The 13249-nt window shown below is 43.3% G+C and overlaps 1 protein-coding gene and 1 long non-coding RNA gene across 2 annotated transcripts in view; both read left to right on the forward strand.

Moving 5' to 3' along the window:
• Positions 1–13249, forward strand: part of LOC309659055 — a 430937-nt gene that overhangs the window by 392057 nt on the left and 25631 nt on the right. The gene's annotated exons all lie outside the window — the stretch shown is intronic.
• The window catches only part of ARSB (arylsulfatase B), a 200537-nt gene that overhangs the window by 161657 nt on the left and 25631 nt on the right, over positions 1–13249 (forward strand). The window lies entirely within an intron of this gene.

Here is a 13249-nt window from a genome sequence, read left to right on the forward strand (position 1 = left end):
ATCAAGGGAGGCAGGGATGTGTGTGGAAATCACTTTTTAGTAGCAAATATTTCTTTTGGAAAAGCCCCAGTAAGCTGCCAGCTTTCCCTCAAGTGTTCAAAGCATACCAGAGGACTGACAAGCTGGTTTAATCGTATTAATACAAGAAGTGTCCCCAGCGCAGAGGGAAATATATGATAGTGAAGTGTCAGTTTCAGGGCTGGAGCTCCAGCTGCCACAGGTGAGTGAAAACACTCTCCTTGAGAGCAGAGGAGTCGCACAGGGAGGGGGAAATGCTGCTTCCCAGGTCCCAGGGTGCCTGCACTTTATCCCTCCAAGGCAAGCTCTTTATCTCATCCGGGTAAGTACTTGTTTCACTCTCAGGAGAGCAAACAACCAAATAAGGACGTAGATGTGTCCTCCTCATGCTTGCAAACAGCCCTCCTTCTCTTTGACCATTCAGGAGAAAAGATCCTGGAGATACCAGTTCATTGAAATCCATCACAAGAACCTCAGGAGACACCCTTAGATCGAGAGGTAGGACCGCAGGTTCATCCTGGCCACAAATTCCCTCTCAGTTATCAATGCAAACAGAAGAGACCACACGTTTTTAGTTTGACCTAATGCAGAGCTGGCCACCTGGCCACAACTCCCTCCTCGGACACCAACTAGCCGGGTCAGGGAGCTTGGCTTCCACGCCCTCATCTCTGCAAGCGGAGCTCAGGCTACATTATGTCTAAGGCCCCGCGGGAGCTCTAACATTCTTCATTCTATAGTAATTATCTCCTTAATTATTCTAGTGTCTTTTCTCTACACCTTATTCTTTTGGGGGTGTGAGATTGAGATACAGATGCTACCCCCGCATGTGTATTTCCCACAGTCGGATCTCGGCCGCTCTCTCTGTCCATCTGTCCCTACGTAGCTCCCTCTCAAGTCTGACCATCCCCGGGAGCTCCAGCTCAGTCACTTAATCAGTAATGTTGATCAGCTCACAGCGCTAGTGTACAGTATACTGCCGAACAAAACAGTCATGGTCCCTGCCTGTTTCGGATCTTATACTTGTAGAGGGAGACATAGAAACAAAGAAATAGATAACTACAGATTGTAATGTGGGTTACAAAAGATGAACAGGGGTTGACCTCATTTCATTTCAGAGGTCAAAAAAGGCTACTCTGAGGAAGTATTATTTGATCTGAGACCTTGAAAGGGAGTTAACCAGGCAAAGAGTTGTAGAAAAAAAAGAAAGAGTTGTTCCCTTTCTAGGGAGAGGGAAGAGCAGGTGCAAAGACGCCTGCAGCAGGGAAGGGCCGTTCGGAGGAACAGAGCTCCGTGTGTCCAAAGAACTGAAAGAAACCAGTGCGGTTGGAACATACTGACAAGGGGAGTGGATAAGACCAGAGGAGGGATGGATTCACTAAGATAATGCTGGCATCCGGCACAAACCCAAACTCTCTGATAATCCAGACATTTCTCATTCGTGTAGAGTACAAGGTGAGTATTCCTAATCAGTAGACAGCTCTCTTCCCGGCAGTGTTTCAAGGACCACAGCTCCTTCTATCTTTGGCTCTGCCATTTTTCATGAGCGGCCAAGGCAGGCATGCTTGTCTGCATGGAGAGCTGTGCACAAGAGGGTTTTCTGGGCCCAGGCCTGCCTGGGAGTCGTGCTCCCACCCCGTCTGCATTCCACTGGCACAGAGCTAACAAGGAGGCCAGGAAACTGGTGGGATTGTGATCCCCAGAAGGAGGCATAGCAGATCGTGCAGGCCCTGTGGGCCATGTTGCAGGGTTGAGGCTCTATTCCTGGAGCACCTGCGGTACATCCATCATCACGTCTAAACCTACGTGTCTGCTTGCTTATGTCATACAACGTGTCTAAACCTAATTCATCATCCCCCTCAAAAAGCAACCTCTCCCCTGCGGTGTTTGCTTCTTCTTTCAGTGATGCTGTTCCAGACCTCATAGTCCTTTTTTCCCTGCTCTGCCGTCTACAGACTTCCCTTCTGCCTCCCAGGCCTGGACTGTTTCAGTACTCTCCCGGCGAGGCTGTTTGATTGGGTTCTTCCAGCTCTACTATGGAATGCTAATTTACACATCTGCAGTGTGGACTACCCCTTCCCTGTTATTCCTGGCTGCAATGTTTTTGCAGTATCAAGTCATCTGGGAAGCTTAATAATCAGGTCATAGTGAACGTGGGGATGAGTCTTTCTAAAATGTGCCTTTCATGCCTGCTCAAAATTATGCTACTGGCTACCAGTTACCTACTGCAAAAAGGTCTAACTTCTATAGTTTGGGGCAACTCAGTCAACCTATCCTTTCCAAACTGTTCTTATCCCAGACCCCCTCCAACCAGCCAAAGTGTCCAACTATTCTCCAAAAAACAAATTATTTTTTTCCAAATGCTCAGTGTTTATTTGATTCTCTCTCTATGCCCTCAGGCAGGACAGACATTTCATAGATACTGAGGTCCTATGACTTGAAGGTCACAAGCCTATGTCAGAGGCAAATGCAATAACCAAGTTAAAGTGCACAGACATGAATCACTACCAGTGAGGGCTTTATGAGAATCAGCACTATCCTCCAGAGTCGAACAGACTCGGTGAATTCCCATCTCATACTATTCCCCTCTGCCTGGGACATCCTTTTCCTGCCCACCCATCTCTCCGAATCCTACCAATTATTCAGGGCCAGCGCTCATGCCCAAGTCTCACCTTCTCTGGGAAGCCTTTCTTTACCCCACCAACTAGCAAATAAGCTTTCTGTCTTTGGAGTCCTGTTACACTCCCCAAAGTCCTTTGCACAATGGATTGCAAATACTAGGTGCTTAATTAATGCCTATTTATATTATATCTTACCACTCCTTTGGCATTTATCATGTTTCACCTTTTATTGACATTTATCCTTCCAATTCATTCTAAACTTCTGAAGTAGAGCTACTTTCCTCAGTATCTAAAACAGTGCCTGGTACCTCCTCACAAAAAGAAATAAGTAATTAATGCTTTTCTATAATTCCTATAACACAGTTCCTTCAACATAGCAGATGCCCAGAACATTCTTTTTGATTTCTTGTGGTTGTGGTCATTGTTGCTGTTGTTTGAATATATGATCTCTTCTAAAATGTAAAGCCTTAGCCAGTTAAGGGGGAATGCTTCTGGGAATTCCAGCCCCGAAGGGAGATCTTTGGGCAAAATATTTGATGGGGAGCCGTGCCTGTCAGTGAGTCCCTAGCCGTCTGTAGGCAGCTTCCTACTTTGTTTCTTCTGCCCATTCAGGAGACCAACTCTGGGTTTGTCATGAAGGGTTCAGTTACAAATATTCCCATTTCCCTATTTACAATACTCCTTTCCCCCCAAGAAAGGGGTTGCAGAGAATAGCGGTATTGCCCTGGATGTCTGTCTTTTAGATTTTCCATGTTATCAAGATTTTTCACGTGAAAAACTGTACAAGAACCAGAAGACAGCATCAGACCAAAGGACCATATTTGCAGAATCTCCCTGGCTCTGTGGGGTTTTGATCACCTAAACCATTGTAGGGTGCTATCCTCTAGTTAGATGAGCCCCTGATAGGATAGCTGGCCCCTCCGTTCCATTTGTAAACCTGCCTGCTTCTCAACAGTCTTATTTGAGTCAGATGGGAAATTCAGTACTATCTTGGTTTTTTTTTTCCCCATCTTAATTGGTTTCCCGTATGCAGGCCTCAGAAACAGGGCTTTGCTGTTCACATCCTCCCTTAATGTGACAAGGCTGACACTAGTGTCAGGAGAAAGAGAAGAAGTGGGGAGTGGCATTTAGAATGGAGTCCCTCCTACCTGCTTTGGGCTTCAAAAAGGCAACCTGACTACTAGGAAGAGAACGTCTGTCCAGACAGGGACGGCCACCCCTGAGTCACACTCTGCCCCTTCTGTGAGTCATTTCATGAATTGTGTGAGGTGCCTAACAGCCAGCATTCTTCAGGAAGCACTTTCAGGAATATGGATGTGACAGTTAATACGGGGTTTTCAGGGAGAGGACTGAGGCTTCAGGAATCTCAGGATATCTGTCTGGTGGACTCCGTAATCAAGCTGCCAGATTCCAATCAGCATCTGCAGATTCATGAGTCTTTAAGGCAGGTGCTCTCTGGAACCGAACCTTTTCAAGTTGATCCGAAGAGTTATTGGCACCTCTTGACCATTTCATTCTCTCTAACTCAGTTGGAGAGCCAAGACACCATCTTTGCTTACTGTCTCCGATGCGTTTCCAGTCTTCCATGGAAAGGGAGAGTGTGCCCTGAATCCTGGTTCCTGTGAGAACCTCATGGTCTCAAAATATAAAACATCCTTCGTTTCAACTGGGCTGCTGCCAACAACTCGGGTAGTCTAGAAAGAGTTGTCGCAAATGTTTGCTTTTTGACCTTTGGCAAGCAGCACCTAGTGGTCCTCATTTCGGTGATTATAGGGTTTGTGTAACATGCTGGAGTTTGGGCCATGGAATAGCAATGCCGGGAAGGGCTGTCCTCAGAGGAGTGCCAACCAGCTTCAGTTCTCTGCACTGTAATTGTTGCCCCTGCTGCCCCAGTTTGAGCTCCCAGGGTCAGGAGGGGCGGCCTCACTAGATGCCCAGAGCAGCCAGGCCCACCTGACAGCCATCATGGGCTGATCCCATGAGCAGAGCCCCCTTTCCAAATGAAGGATTAAATTAGCATTATTTCATCCTTATCCAAAAATGTGTTCAGAGCCTAGACATGGCCTTCAGTAAGCCATCTTGGGCCGTGAGGCTTTGTGGTTGGGATTTCACTAAATGCCATGCTGGGGGCAGGGGAGTCTTTCCTCTTTCATCCCTAGCCAGGGAACAGACGACTCGGCCTCGTTCATGCTCATCATCTTAATCACAGGCTGAAGATGAATATTTTTGGTTAGTTTCCCTTTTTTTTATATATACATGGTGCCTATTTATAGCTATTTGCTGACAGACTCTACCAATTACTTGAAAAACTTGTACTTAGAGAGAGACAGACTAAAAATGTGAATTCAGTGGATAGCCATAGTTCTGCATTAGATTAGCCCATTGTGGGGCAGGATCAGAATGGAGACGGTGGCACGTGAACAATGATGCCAGAACTGGAAATGATTGTCCATTGTCACGTTCTTTGGAGGCTGATTAGAGAAAACACACACTCTTCTATGTCTTATCTTTGTTATTACAAGCTCACTGGACCCCTCGTTCATGTTTCTTAGGGGCATTATATGTTCTAAGCCCAGTGAAAGTCCATCTCCACAGCCATCAGTGACATCCTATATGCCAAATTCAGCCTCTCTTCCCTGCTTTCTCATACTTTCCTTCTCTTTGACACGAACCGTTTTCTCCATATGGAATATTTCCCCTGGCGTCTGAGGCATTCTTCTAGTCCAACTCCTCCTCAGTCTTTTGGAGGCTCCTTCCCTTTCTGCTTTGCCTTTCAAATGATGGTTCTCCCCCAGGGTTCCGTCCTCCACCCCTTTCTCTTCCCCGTCTGTATGTTTCTGCCACTTTATCTGCAACAGGAAGATGTGGAGATAAAGCACCAAGCTTGGGAGTCCAAGACTTGGCGGTGCGTATGGGACATTAGAGAGGAGCTGCCTGTAGAAGCTCTCCTACGCGCAGCCAGATCTACAGGATCGCCCTGACTCCCGTCCCTCCTCATCACCCCAGTCACAGGGCTGAAGAACGTCAGGGTGGCTCACGGGGGCAACTGAGAGGTGGTGGAGCCAGAGAGAGTACTTCAACTGTTGTCCGTGGAGGAGAGGGGAGGAGCAAGCTGAACCTGTTTTGATGCTCAAGGCCATAAATAGGGGATGCATGTCAAATGCCCTGTCTCCAAAGGCAGGGTTGGAGTGTGATGGGAAGGGCAACGTGTGAGTGAGGCAAGAAGGCTGGGCTCCAGCTTCGTGGTGCCTGGGCAGGTTGGCCTGGGTTAGAGACATGGGGGATTGGACAGACAGAAGAATGTCTGGGTAACAGATGAGATTGTGGAGTCCAGCATACCCAGGGGAATGTTAAGCATTGACCTTGGGGAAGGAAAACACTTAAGAGATGAACAGAGAAAGAAGAAGCAAAAGAGGCTGGAAAACGATATCAGGTAGGAATAATAACTAACTCTGATGGAGCAGTTTCTCTGTGCCAGGCACCCTGGTGAGTGCATTGCACACATTTTCTTATTTAGAGACAGAAAAGAAGGAGGATACCATAGGGAGAAGAACATTTCAAGAAGACACTCCCCGTCCCTGAATCATCTTTGTCACCTTTTCTTTACTGTCACGTCATCCTGTCCTTTGGGGCCCAGCTCAGGGCTCACCACCTTTCTGGATCCTCCCAGGCAGCTAACATCTCCTTTGGAATCACCCAGCACTTTGTGCATTCCACTAGTTTAGAATTTCTGCTGTTTTAACAAAATCCTTTTATTATTACCTGCTGGACTCCGGTTTTTACATGCTGAAGATTTAGTATCTAGCACGTAGAGTGATCAACAAAGAAATATTTGTTTAATAGGCAAATGAGTGATTAATATAAAATAGGATACTTATTCAAGATCCATTTGAACCAAAGTATGAGAAGATCTCTCATCAATCCATTTGCCGTATAAATTGCTCAATTTTCTAGGACAGTTGTGACTTGAAGATTCCCTGAATGGTGCTTTTCTGTGGCTTTGGTTTACACCGTTCAATCGACACTCTTGGTTAATGTCAGACATGGACCAACTGTTGAAGTTCCCTGTAACACAGGCACATTCTCTGAATGCTTATTATGCACAATTCAATAATGATTAACGTTTGAACTCTGTCTAGGCTGAGCAAGCCACATCAAAGCTCTTTTTTTCACTAGGACTTTTAAAATATCAAATATGGACTGAATGAGTAGGTGTTGGAGAAACTGACTTTGTAAACCAAAAATCATAAACCTAGATTCATTTGAAATCTGTCAGGTGGAGTGCATATATAAAAATTATGAGCATTTTGATTTTTCCCTTGTAGGTGATAAATAACGTCCGTAATATTCCTCTTCACCTTTTTCCGATTAGCTTTATGTCTGGCATATTTTCCCCAACACTCCTGTTTCCTGTTGTAAGGATTTCATCAAGGAGAGATGAGATTCTAAACAAGTCATGTGGGTGTAACAATAAACTTGCAGCAATCAGGGTTAAGTCCAGAGATAAGAGGCAGGATGAGTTTGGTGAGGAATTTTTCATGGTGGTCAGGCCTCCCTATTTTTCCCTTCTCCGGGTACACACCAGCAGGGCTGCACAGGCCCCGAGGGGTGGAGGTGGCCCTGAAGGGCAGAGGGCACGTGGCCCGCTGTAACCCAGACTCACTAAACAGCGCCACCATCCGCCAGTGCCGCCATGCTCCCCAGGCCCCCAGCCCCTCACCTGCAGCACCTGTGCCCGCGTGGGTGCAGCCAGCAGAGCGCTCTGACAAGATGAGGCACATTCCGGGGGGTATGGCCATAGACCGGCAGAGTGCTCTGGGCCGCTGCCTTTTACGCTGGGGTCTGTGGCGCCCAAGGGGTCCTCTGGGGCCTGCTGACAGTGAAGCCAGGTGGAGACTGGACAGCTCTGCTTTTAGCTGTTTTATATGATGGGCAGCTCCACAGAGTTTGTTCGGAGGGAAGAACTATGTAAGACCATGGGAAGCATAATAGATGCTGCTTTTTGACGATGGTGATTTCACGTCGTTGAAGACTGGGCAGTCCATGTTGGCAGGTTGGGCCAGGCAAGAGACCAGGGCTGAGCTGCATGGGGCTCAGGGAGCAGAGTTCAGTACTAAGATGACTATAGGGGTCAGGTGATCCCAATGTAGAACCAGAATTGGGAATCCCTGTTCTATTTCACTCTATTTCCACAATTTTGGCCAGACCTCTGGTTTAGCATATAAAATTTAGGTGGTGTCACCACATTTTTTTCACATAAAATTTTTTTCTTTCTTTCTTCATTCATTCCTTCATTCACTCACTTTGAAACCACTTTATTAAGGTATGATCGACATACAAAAAGCTGTACATATTTAATGTATACAACTTGGGTTTTGAAATAAGTATACATTCATGAAATCAGTACCACAATTTATGCCATAAACATAGCCATAACCTCCAAATGTTTCCTCCCACCTCCTTTATTTATATCATTTTGTGTGTGTGTGTGTGTGTATGAGATAAGAATGTTTAAAATAAGATCTACCCTCTTAGCAAATTTGTAAGTACACAACACAGTATTGTTAACTGTATACACCATGCTGTACAGTAGATCTCTAGGACTTGTCTTGCATAAAGGACACTTTGTACCCTTTGACTAATACCTTTGACTAATTTCCCCATCCCCTTCTCCCTATAATTGTCTAATAATACCTTGTTCCAGCTGGTTCAAATCTCTCAGTAATTACAGGGTTGGGTAGTTGATCACACCTTGATTTTGATGGCTATCACTCCAAGGCCACAGGTTCAACTTGACTTGCAATGATTTTTTTTGAGTTGGTCAGTTGGTTTTGTCTGTGTGCCCAGTCCTGTAGCAATTGCTGTGGGAACTCAAGACCTGTAACCAGGATTTTTCTACTTACACTCACCATCGATAGGATCTCATTTCATCCTCACAACCATCCTGGGAGGTAGGCATTATTTTTATCCTCATTTGATCATACTTGGAAACAGGAAGTCAGAGTGGTTAAATGATCTAACAAGATAACAGAAAGAGATTATTCTAAAGGCCACTGAAATGCACAGTGGTTTCTCTGAGTTCCTTTTCAGAACTAGAGAGTAAAGGCAGAGGGAATGCTGCTGCGTTCCTAAAAGCTCTGTGGATCCCAGCTTTCGAGCTGGGAGGGCCGTCCCTATGGTTGTTAGGGGCTTTTTTCTCATCTCTGAAAATTAAGGAAAGAGGGTCAGTAAAGTGTCAGCTCAAAGTGTGGCGGTTCTAACCAGTGTTTTTCAGGAACTATTTTTAGAGGAAAAACTTCTATTTTTAGACCCAGAATGATTTTTAAAAACAAACTCAAGACAACAATGAGCACATTGGCATCTGGATATGTAAGTCCTTACCACACAGTGAGATGGGAGGCAGCCGTGGCCTGAGCTTTCAGGACACGTAAAACCGTGAGCAGACTGGAGATTTGATCCACATGTGCACCCTGTGTGTCTCTCCACAAGTAGCCCGAATGCACTATGATGTGGGCGGAGGTGCAGGCAGTGGGCAGTGGGGCTCGGACTGGCCGGCACAGTAGGGACCTTAGTGATTTGAACTTCACCTTGAATTCGGGATCCCTTGAACTTCTATTGGATTGAAGAAATCCAATCAAATGTTGAGTGTAAATAAAACTTTAGTGTAATAAACTTTGAGACACGTTTGACTCACATAACAAACTGACAAACAAGCTACTTTCAAGAACTTTTAAGCACGAAAGTTGAAGGTAGTTGTTGCTAATTATACTTAAATCCAACCTGTTCACTAAAAATATACCTGAAAGGATTGCATTTTAGAAAACACCTTGATAACCAGATACCTGGAAAAGCTGGGGATTTTCCCCAGTAGCCCAAGTGATTAAGTTTGCGGTAAGTATATATGCACTGTCATCAAAGTATAAAGATGGCGTCACGATAGCATGAAGAATCAAATGGGTCATTAGAGGTAGAATGAAATTTTAAACTGATCTTTGTGAATTATAAAACAAACAAAGCAAAAACAAATGGAGCTCAGTGGGAATGAATGACAGGCCATACAACAGGGCAGAAAAGGAACTAAACCCTCAAAGTGACAAATTAATGCTTCCACTATAAATGCTTTTCTCCCCAGTCCTGTTCAAACTCTGGAAGAACATGAATGGGGGAACAAATAGGTCCTCTCTAAACCCAGACCAGAGAAATGATTTGTTTTGTTTTATTGTTTTGTTTTTTTCTGGTGTAATAATGAATTCTATCTACTTTCCTCTTCTTTGTAAAGTCTTGAGTAGAACAGTATATAAAAGAAAAAACCTATTTTAAACTGATAATAGCTAGCTTTCAGTGACCTTTATTGCCGGACATTATTCCCTATTTCATAGAGCTACTGTGGGAATTAATGAGTTAATTAATGAGTTACTATACATAGAACACTTAACACAGTGTTTCATGTTTTTCAGCGTGTAGTAAGTGCTTATAAGTATTAGCTGTTATTATCTTTAATGTTGATAGTGTTGACAACATACCACATACTATGCTAAGCACTTGTATATGCCTTATCTCACTTGTTGTTGTTCTACTAATTTTATTGATAATAAACTGAGGCATGGGAGGTTAAGAAAGTTGCCCAAGATTGCACAACTGGAAATAATAACATTTATTGTGCACCTACTATGTGCTAGACATACTGCTAATAAACATTTTCGATGCGTCATCACATTTAGGCCACACAACTAGTCTGTGAAATAAATTAGATTATCCTGGTTTTACAAATGAGGAGACACCTAAGGTCACACAGCCAGTGAGTGATAGAGCAGAGATTCGAACCCAAGCAATCTGGTTCCCAAAGTATGTGCTCAGTACTGCTATGCACCATGGCCTTCTGGGAGAGGGATATAAGGGGCTCACTTCAATCCCCCAGCCCTTTCCTTTTGCCCTCATTACCATTCCCAGCAGTGCTTTCCTTTGGGGGTCACAACATTACCTCTTCATAGGCCCTGCTCTCCAGCCACAACCAGTCCATTCTACTCGGACGTTACAGAGAGGGAGAGACCCAGACGATCCCGCTCAGCCCTGCACTGATGCTGAAGACTCCTCGCCCCCCCCTCCCGCCCAATTTTCTCTAAACCATGGAAACTTTGTTTTCTATGAGCTTTCCTCTTCTTATTTGCAAGTCAGCTAACGTGACTTAACATTTTATTTAAGCCTTGTATAGTTAAAAATCTCAAAGGTTATACACCAAAATGTTAACAGCAGCTAATAAATTTACAGGTAATTTTAATTGTCCTGTTCATACGTTGTGTTTTCCAACTCATATAACAGTAAACATATAAATTACATTGAAAAAATAATGTATTTTATAAAATACAATCATAGACTATATCAGAGGGTAGTTTCCCAAGTCAGGAGGATCTGTTGTATAGCCAAGAGGGCAAGATTGCCTTTCATGAACACCAGACCATCAGAAGTGTCCCAGGCATCCCTCAGTCCCTTCCCAATTAGTGTCTCTCATATTATCTCAGCCGCAGACCCTTTTATCAAAAGTGTAGAGAAGTACAATATATGTAGCAAATATATATTACAGATTCTTCCTTAAGGGCTAAACTGCGCTGATTGAAATGGAGATGGGACCCTGGATCCTCACCCATTAACCCACCATCCCATCTAAAGGCAACTCCCAAGGTGTGTCTGGAAGCCCTTCTGGCTTTGGAAAACACAGTTCTCCACTGAAACTGATGGTCCACCTTGTTCTGGAAACTTGAACTCCTTTAGATTTCCAGAGTTTGCTCAGATAAGGAGCTCTATACGTTTACTATATATTATGTAAGATAGTGATTTTCTTCATCTGCCCTAAATTTTTCTGCTGATCTCCTCTTCACATCCAAAATCAATACACATGACTAATCCATCTTATAACTGAGTATATCTGTCTGACCGGAAAGCTTTATTATCTGTCTCAGAGGTGGCTTTCAGCTCGGAAGGAAAAGAGGAAGATGCGTTTGTTTATGCTTCTGTCTGAACTCCCTCGTTTCTGCCCAGAGGTTAACAAATTCTATGCCCTTTTCTCATCCATCAAGATGATGGATGGAATATTTGGTACTTTTGAATCACAGTCCGAAAGCTTCTGCTCTCTTGACTTCTGTGATGTCCTTTTGAACCGGTTTTCTTCCTTATGTTATTTTCTTCTCCTCTGCCTCCTTTGCTGACAGTTTTCCTTTGGCACTAGTCTCTGTCTCTGGGCTTCTGCTTTCCTCTTGCTTCACTCTACAGACAGCTAATCCATTTCCAGGGTTCCATGATCACTGTATTGTGGATAGTGCTTGAATCAGTGTGTACCTTCAGTCTCTCCTATAGAGTCCAGTGTTTTAGCTCCATGGGTAGTGGATCTCTCTCTCTTGAGTTCATATTAATTCTTCACAGTCAGCATGCCTAACTCCAGGGTCGTATAATCACCACTGTTTCCTGCCCTAACGTCTCTATTCTGCCAATATCAACAATATTCTCTCAATCACCAAACTTGAAACCTTGGAATTTTATCTTTTATAACCCTTAGTCGCCAGAAATCTTAGGTTTTACCTTCAAAACTTCCCTTTGATGTGTCTTTGCTCATCACTTCATGTCGTAGAATTTAAGAACACAATGCTGTCTTATCACATAGTTGCTAATAAATATTTTCTAAATCTGGATCTAGTCCAACTATGTCAGTAAAATTCTGAAAGTCATTAACATTCTAAGAAATCTCTGCTTCCTGTCTTTTGTCTCAACAGTGTATCTAATACACTGTCAATTTAATAATGAAAACACAAATTTAATAATTCTAAACACAAATTCTCTTATGTGTATAGATACAAAAAATCCTCAACAAAATACTAGCAAATGGAATTTATATAAAGAGGATTATACACTATGACCAAGTGAGTTTATCCCAGGAATGTAAGGTTAGTTTAACACCTAAAATCAATTAATGTAATGCACCATATCAGTAGAATAAAGGACAAAAAATATTTAGTAATCACAATAGATGCAGAAGAAGCTTTTGACAAAATGTCATGCTTCTTCTGGATAAAAACACTCAAACTAAGAATAAAAGGGGACTTACTCAGTTTGATAAAGGGCATCTACAAAAAACCTACAGCTAGCATCATACTGAATGGGGAAAGACTGAATGCTTTACCCTAAGATCAGGAATAAGACAAGGATGTCTGCTTTCATTATTTGTTTCAGCATTATACTGGGGATTCTAACAGGGCAATTAGGTAAGAAAAAGAAATAAAAGATATCCAAATTGACATGGAAGAGGTAATACTACCCATATTTGTAGATGACATGAGCTTGTATATTAAAAATCCCAAGGAGTCAGCTAAAAAACTATTAGAACTAATAAACAAGTTCCACAAGGTTGCACAATACAAGATCAATGTACAACAATCAGCTGTATTTCTGTGCAATGAACATGAAACATGAAATTAAGAAAATAGTCCCATTTGCAATAGCATTGAAAAGAATAAAATACTTAGGAATAAATTTAAGAAAAGAAGTACAAAAGCTGTATTCTGAAAACTATAAAATACTGCTCAAAGAACTTAAAGAAGACCTAAATAAATGGAAAGATATCC

Source organism: Balaenoptera physalus (genome assembly GCF_965194825.1).
Source record: "Balaenoptera physalus genome assembly, chromosome: 3".
Classification (NCBI taxonomy): domain Eukaryota; kingdom Metazoa; phylum Chordata; class Mammalia; order Artiodactyla; family Balaenopteridae; genus Balaenoptera; species Balaenoptera physalus.